At 35.8% G+C, this 7853-nt stretch overlaps 1 long non-coding RNA gene across 1 annotated transcript; it reads right to left on the bottom strand.

Annotated features, from left to right (window-relative positions):
• Window positions 1-3764: 3764 nt before the first annotated feature.
• On the bottom strand, window positions 3765-7357 carry LOC135748451 (uncharacterized). The gene is made up of 7 exons (XR_010532031.2): window positions 7125-7357; window positions 6924-7029; window positions 6741-6820; window positions 5497-5596; window positions 4584-5416; window positions 3949-4042; window positions 3765-3858 (listed from the first exon to the last, which is right to left on the bottom strand). It is a non-coding gene; the product is annotated as an uncharacterized lncRNA (long non-coding RNA).
• Window positions 7358-7853: the final 496 nt, after the last annotated feature.

Below are 7853 nucleotides of genomic sequence, written 5' to 3' on the forward strand. Positions count from 1 at the left end.
CAAAACACGTGAAGGTGACAGTGACCAAACCAAAAGTATAGCTGATTGGGTGAGAGTAACGGTGTTAAGGAGGAAGTGGGACGAGCCCAGATGGTCCAAGTCGCTAAGAGTGACTGTCAGGCCTTCGCATTGTGTGTAGCTCCAAGGAAAAGGAGACACCTGGTTCCATGTTTCTTCTTGTGTTCCATGTGATTTTCCTTCCAGGTCACTGACAGACACAGGTGTGGACCTGAAGACTCAGGTCCAAGAGAGGGAGGTTGTTGAAAGTGAAAGTGAAAGTAAACTAAACCTGCTGGAGAGCAGAGAGAACAGACGGGAAGTGAACCACTATTGGTAACACCCACACAACACCAACAACAAAGTCGACAGACAATCTGTAAAATTCAGGTATAGCCGTACGATTCAAGGCAAAGTACGGTACACAAAAGGTTGTAAGTCAAAACAAACACACAGGTGAATGTGCAGTTACCCATGAGGATGACGGCAGACTGATCTTTCATTTAATAACCAAACAAAACTGTACTGATTTACCAACATATGAGAATTTTACTAACAGCCTCAGATGCATGAGAGATTGGTGTGAGGAAAAAGGAATAACAAGTGTGCCTACTCCCCGGCTGGGGTGTGGGTTAGATAAATTGGATTTCCATAAGGTGGTGGAAATCCTGACAGAAGTGTTCAGGGACCTGAACATCACAATTATGGTTTAGTCATTATAACCTGGGTAACTACATACCATATTGGTATATGAATTTTGACCTTTGAATTTCTTAAGTTTCTTATATAGTCTTACATTTCAATCCCTTGTCAAAAAATCCTATAGGATTTTTTATAAGAATCCTGTACAGGAATCCAATTAGAATTTCTATCATATTTTGGAACCGTTCCATTAGAAAAATCCTATAGGATTCCATTAGAAAAATCTTATAGGATTCCATTAGAAAAATCTTATAGGATTCCATTAGAAAAATCTTATAGGATTCCATTAGAAAAATCTTATAGGATTCCATTAGAAAAATCTTATGGGATTCCATTAGAAAATTCTACAGGATTCCATTAGAAAAATCTTATAGGATTCCATTAGAAAAATCTTATAGGATTCCATTAGAAAAATCATATAGGATTCCATTAGAAAAATCTTATAGGATTCCATTAGAAAATCCTAAAGGATTCCATTACAAAACATCTATGGGATTCCATTAGAAAAAATCCTATAGGATTCTATTAGAGGATATTTCTAAAGGATTTTAAGACACGACAAAAATATCCTTTAGGATAATTTGTAGAGGATTTTAATGGGATCCAAATACAATTAAATTTTTTGTTTCTTAAAATATGCTTTCCTCTTTTTGATTTTGTACATTGTTGTTACACTGTAAAACCTGAAAAGTTAACTCAACTTAAACCGTTTGAGGAAACCGATTGCCTTAAACCAAACATTAGTATAAAAAATGATGACAGAAAAGGGTAAAATTATTACAGTTTATTAAACAATTGTTTATTTTACAAACATTTTTTTGCTTTTCTGTCCAAATTCACATTAAAACTAATATTAGATTTACACATTCCTTTATGAAATATATCAAGTATTCCTTTATGACTTTAATAGACTCAGTGTATTGCACACTTTTAATAAATCGGTGTACTGTTCCTTAACTCAAATGACATTTAAACATTTTTAAAGAGCACCAATTATGCTAATAAATTGGCACGTTAGCACGTTATTGCAATATCCCATAGTACATACATGTTATTAAAACTTGAACTAATGCATTGTGAGTCTTATAAATTGCTTACATACCTCACCGATTTCCCACTGTCTGGAAAACGCTCGGTTTAGTTCCTGTCTCCGCCTCCCAAAATGTCTAGTGTAATCGGATTGGTCAGATGACTACTCAACTGTTATTGGTCAGCTGGGTTCAGCGTGTGTTTGAAAGGTTACGCCCCTGACTACGCGTGGGTTGACACAGATTCTGACTGAGAGTCACAGCCTCAGAGGCAACGTAAACAAGCGTTATATTTCTCTATAAACGATGGTGTCTGTACTGCCTTACCACTTCGAGCTCGATCCAGAGAGTTCATACGGCCGTTACGATATAAACGATCTCCGTCAATGAATGCGATTGGATTTAACTTTTTTAGGTGTCCTTAGCTCTGCCAGAATGCTAAACGAAGACGAAAATGTGTTGCAAAGACATCCAAAAGGTAATTATAACGTACTACATAACTATATGGAAACACCAAATGTAGCACATAGAAAGTATTTGTTGAAATGATTATAAAACGATTTCACTTGGTAATTTCTACATTATTTTACTCTAGTAAAATTTATTATAAATGACTGCTTACATACTCTATTACTGTGCAAACTATATGGAAACACCAAATGTAGCACATATAAAGTATTTGTTAAAATGATTATAAAACGATTTCACTTGGTAATTTCTACATTATTTTACTATAGCAAACTTAATTATAAAATACTGCTTACATACTATTTTACTGTGCAAACTATATGGAAACACCAAATGTAGCACATAGAAAGTATTTGTTGAAATGATTATAAAACGATTTCACTTGGTAATTTCTACATTATTTTACTATAGTAAACTTAATTATAAAATACTGCTTACATACTATTTTACTGTGCAAACTATATGGAAACACCAAATGTAGCACAAAGAAAGTATTAATTGAAATGAATGTTAGTTCTACATTATTTTACTATGGTAAACTTTATTATGAAAGACTGTGCTATGTTTTTACTTACTAGGTTTTAAGGAGAATGCAACATGTTCCAGGGCCTCTTACCTGCGTGATTCATCATCCAGGTTTTGCACAAATTGTCTAAATCCCTACACACAGAACATTTATTGTACCGACTATAAGCCTTTGAGGTGCAGGACTAGAGTAAGTTTTATTACATTTTTAAACCAATAACACTAAAGTATCATTATAGTAACAAAGTACCCAAAAGAACAAAAGATGTAACTTTAAAGAAAATATAATAGTCAGTCAAAAGTTTTTTTTATTTATTACAAATATATATTTAAATGTTAAACAATATATAAATAAACATACTTTAGTAACCATATTGTGCTCTTGTTTCAAAAATTGTTCAATTCATTTCTTACAGCTATCTATTCAGATAAATGGCATATCAAAGCTTTGTCAGCTGGTGCTATTTAAGACGACACTATAAGGTTATCATCCTGTCGTGTGTTGTTCTCCAGATACGCTTGGAGCTTCCTGATCAGATCGGTCACAATTTTGGCTTTTGACGACCCCTGCACTGAAGATGGCATGCAATCACGTCCTCCTTTGAAGGTCTCTCAAACTGTGATGCCAGGTCCATTGGAATCAGGGCTTCCTTCAGCTTATCTTTAAATACCTCATCAAACACAAGCCTGATCACATCCTCCACATAACTGTAGAAATATTGCAGTCAATAAATCTTTTGTTTTGATAATTTATTTCCCTGCTTCATACATTAAGTTTTTAATTATGAATGTATTTGAAATAAAACATTACTGCTTACGGTATGTCACTTGTGTGTTTTGGGAACATAGCCTTGTACTTTCCCTCTCCTGCTTTTGTTACGGCTTGGTGACATTGTAATGGATGGCTGCAAGGTACAAATACCTGTAAAATATAAACAAGCAATTAATTTATTGTAAAAGTAAATACTACTTTATTTAACACAGTTACTAAAATACTTTAATACCTGCACAGCATTCCAATAAATGAGAAAATATTTTTTTTTTTGCTGCAAATCTGAAATCTCAGGCTACGGAAGGCAAAGGCATCCACTGATGATGATGATGGAAACATTGTGAAACGATGCTACTGCCTGGGTTCCTATTATTATGCAGAGAAAAAAAACTTTATACATCTAAGACTGGTAGTGGTTTCACTAGCTAAATACATCATACTGTATGTGTTACACACCTTTGCTCCTCATATGCCAGTCTGACTCCTTGTACTGTGTGTAATGATGTTGCATGTTTGCATACAGTGTAGAAGGATGTGTCCAGCTGCGAATCTAGGATATAGACAAATAAAACAAACATGTATTCAGTCAAAAAGACATATTATAACAATAGAGTACAACGACTATAACTCGTTAGACTATTCATTAAAACGTTAATGTATTACATATTACATGGCCCAACATTAGCAACACACATTACGTGTTTACTTCGTTTCAAAATCTAAGAAAGCTTCAAGTAAATACAACAGTAAAATACATATAACTTTAAACAAATCATCTGTACTTAGAGTTTCTTGAGTTTGATCATGAGAACAAATTTTACCGGTGACAGTTTAGCTGGTATTTGTATTTGTATTTAGCTTAGCAACTTAGCAAGTTTGTAAACATGTCTAAACCAACATAGATAAAAAAAACGATAGTCTGCATAATTCAACATACACGTGTGTAAATATGGTACGTTGTTTATGAAATACAGTATTACAACACAAAACAATTAGCTTGCAAGCTTAGCTCTACACGCACATTATGTTAATCTCCGGTTACCAGTTATGTAATGTACAGTAAAAGGCAAATAATAAACGTGAATACTTACAGCCTGTGATCCAGAAGTGCACAGTAATCCAACTTTCAAGAGGAGACTTCGCGCAAATCCAGCTTCGGTTCATGAGAAGCAGTTATTGTGAAAACTCCGTGAACAACTTCTGACTGGATTTTTCCGGAACCGTATTAAACATGATGTCCTCTGTGGAAGTCCATAAAGTGCTATTTTGCCCTCGCATCTAAAGAGACAGCGTCTACTCGAGAGATTTAATCGCTTAAACAATGAAACAAGAGTTTGCAAACAGAGTCACAGCAGGGACTCACAACCTCCGCCATTTTAGCTCTCTTCTGACTCGGCGCTCCCCACCCCCGTCTTTGAGGGCGTACCCAAGCAAAGCAGAGAGGGCTGAACTATGATAATGTTGGTCTTATCTACGTCACCAATCCCAGGAAGTAAACTGTTGCCTACAATCCGAGTGTTTTTTGTAGTCCTCGAACGTTAGAGACGATAACTCGCGTCATCGTTTTCTTTGAGGTATGTACTTTTTGAATATCGTTAGCATGTACTAATGCACACTTACACACAAAAGGATGTTTAAAAACGTGTATCCCATAATAGGTGCTCTTTAAGACGTACACATTTCCCATGAAATTTCCAAATTACACAGGGTCACATTTGTCTATGCCAAGCATTGAGAAAAAACAAACATTATTGTTTCACTGATAAAATTGTGGTGTACTCACAGCATAATGAGTAACTGAATAGGTCCACTTGTAGTAACATTTCTTTAGTTTTTGTTGTGTTAATGACAGTTGGTAGATGAAAGTCAGTCAACCTCCTCAATGGTAAAGATCCAAAACTGCTCTAGACACGTTCATACTTACCTGTGAGAAAACACAAAAGTATGAATAAATGTTTCACTAACAGAACTGTGGTATACTAACAACTTAAATAAATGTGGTACCTTTAAAGTTTTTGCGTGTGAATGATGGTTTGTTGAGAACAGTCAGCCAGTCTCCTCAATGGTAAAGATCCAAAATTATGCTGGATGCATTCGTGCTAACCTGGGAGAAAACACACAAATATGAATTACTTTTCCACTTACAGAACTAGGGATGTGCATTTATGTCATTTTTTCATTTTGATTAATCCATAGGTCTGAAGAACGAGTACTCGATTAACTGGGGCGGGGCAATCAAAGGGGCGTACACGTCATGGTGAAAATTAAAATATTTTTATTAAAAACACTGAAATGAAACTTAATTTTGAAGAAACTACGACAGAACAATGAACACATACTAGATTATTAAGGAAATTAAATGGTTTTAACAGAAACCTCTAATAGGAATAGCTGCGTGATGAAGTGAATCTAAAGGGTTAATAAGCACAAACCGCTTTCTATATGACACACTCTAAATATAGTAAGCCTTTATACAACATAAATTTACATTGTGCATCTATCTGCATAAAATGCTAGACTTCAACTAAGTTTTCAACTAAGTTATGTACAGAAAGTTTAACTCCCATTGTGGATGTGCACCATAAACAGCGCCCTTTTAAACACGTCCAGTCAAAGCACAAGCTTCATAACATTAAGCAGCTTTAAGTCTTTTGCTATTATTTTAGGGATTAGCTGTGGCGTATCGTCCCCTAACCTGTTCTCAGTCAAGATGTAATGTTAATGCTCGTATGGCTCTCTGGTATCTTTTAACATTGATTTTTAAATATGAGATGATAACCCATTGAACTTTTGACAGCGCTGTACTTTTTCACCTGACTGACTGTATTTCTGAAAATCAGGGCATCTTTTTAAACAATAATGTCTCAGTGATGTGAGGTGTGACCGGCTTCACGGGATCGGCGAGTTGCCGCGCATTGCGCGGATCGAGGGGTTGCCGCGTGCACGTCGGGTGCGCGGAATTATCTGTTTGTTTTTAAATCATGCATGGTAATGTTACTGATGTCATACGCCGGTCTGCATAGCTCAACACAATGTCAAACACGCATCTCCAGACCAAGCCTTTACTACCACATGCGCTTGTAATGCTAACCAGACATCCAATGCCGTCATATCCACAATAAATAAATAAATAAAGCCGCATGATCATCGTTTTTGTGATCGATCATCGATGCCACGTTCGAGTACTCGTGCCCATCCCTATACAGAACTGTAGTATACTCACAACATAATAAATGTGGTAATGTTACCTTTAAAAGGTTTTATGAGTGAATGGCCATCCGTCAGTCCTTACTGAGAGAAATTCAAACTTGCGCGGGACACACTTGTGCTAAACAGTAAGAAAACACACACAAATATGAATTAATTTTCAATTGAAAGAACTGTGGTGTACTAAACAATATTAAAAGAACAAATAAATGGGGTAACGTTACCTTTAAAAGTTTTTTATGAGTAAGAATGACCGTTTGGTCGAGAACAGACAGCCAGTCAATAAGTCCTTACTGAGAGAGATTCAAACTTGCACGGGAAATGTTTTTGCTAAACAGTAAGAAACACATAAATATGAATACATTTTTCACAACTGTGGTGTACTCAAAACATAATAAATGAATGAATAAATGTGGTAACGTTACCTTTAAAAGGTCTTGAATGACCGTTTGGTTGAGAACAGACAGACAGACAGAAAGTCAGTTAAAGGTAGTCCTTACTGAGAAAGAAACACACATAAATATGAATTAATTTTTCACTTACAGAACTGTGGTGTACTCAAAGCACACTAATCTGCTGATAAAAATGAGTGTGAGATCAAATTGCTGTATCAATGTCGTGTTGTTTCATCGTATGTCCAACATTACACAAATTACTGTAACTGGGTGAGTATTACAATGTAGAGTCACGACAAACAACATGTTTTTAAAGTTTAAAGATGCTTTAAAGGACAAGTTCGGTATTTTAGACTTAAAGCCCTGTTTTCAGATTGTTTATGGTGAAATAGAATGGTTTTGACTGAAATTTCGACATTTGCGGCTGCCCTGAGAATTTTCGCGTGTTTGTGTTTCAGCTCAGACCTCTACAATGGGTTTAATGGTGCACTGGAACAATCCTTCCTAAAATGCATTAAACTTTCGTTTACAAAGACGTGAAACTCACCGAGTGGTCAGGGGTGTTCACTGGTATGCTCACACAAAAATCGCTCCAAAAGACGCATTCCAACAGGTTTTATCGTAGTTTTTGCCAACTCCATTGACTTGTATTAGATGTGCTGTGAGGTACGTATTACTCCGCGCCGGGAACTTTGTTTCTATTCTTGCAATTGGCAAAGGCGGATTAGCGCCACCACCTGGGCTGGAGTGTCTATTATT

Source organism: Paramisgurnus dabryanus, chromosome 7, assembly GCF_030506205.2.
Source record: "Paramisgurnus dabryanus chromosome 7, PD_genome_1.1, whole genome shotgun sequence".
Classification (NCBI taxonomy): Eukaryota; Metazoa; Chordata; class Actinopteri; order Cypriniformes; family Cobitidae; genus Paramisgurnus; species Paramisgurnus dabryanus.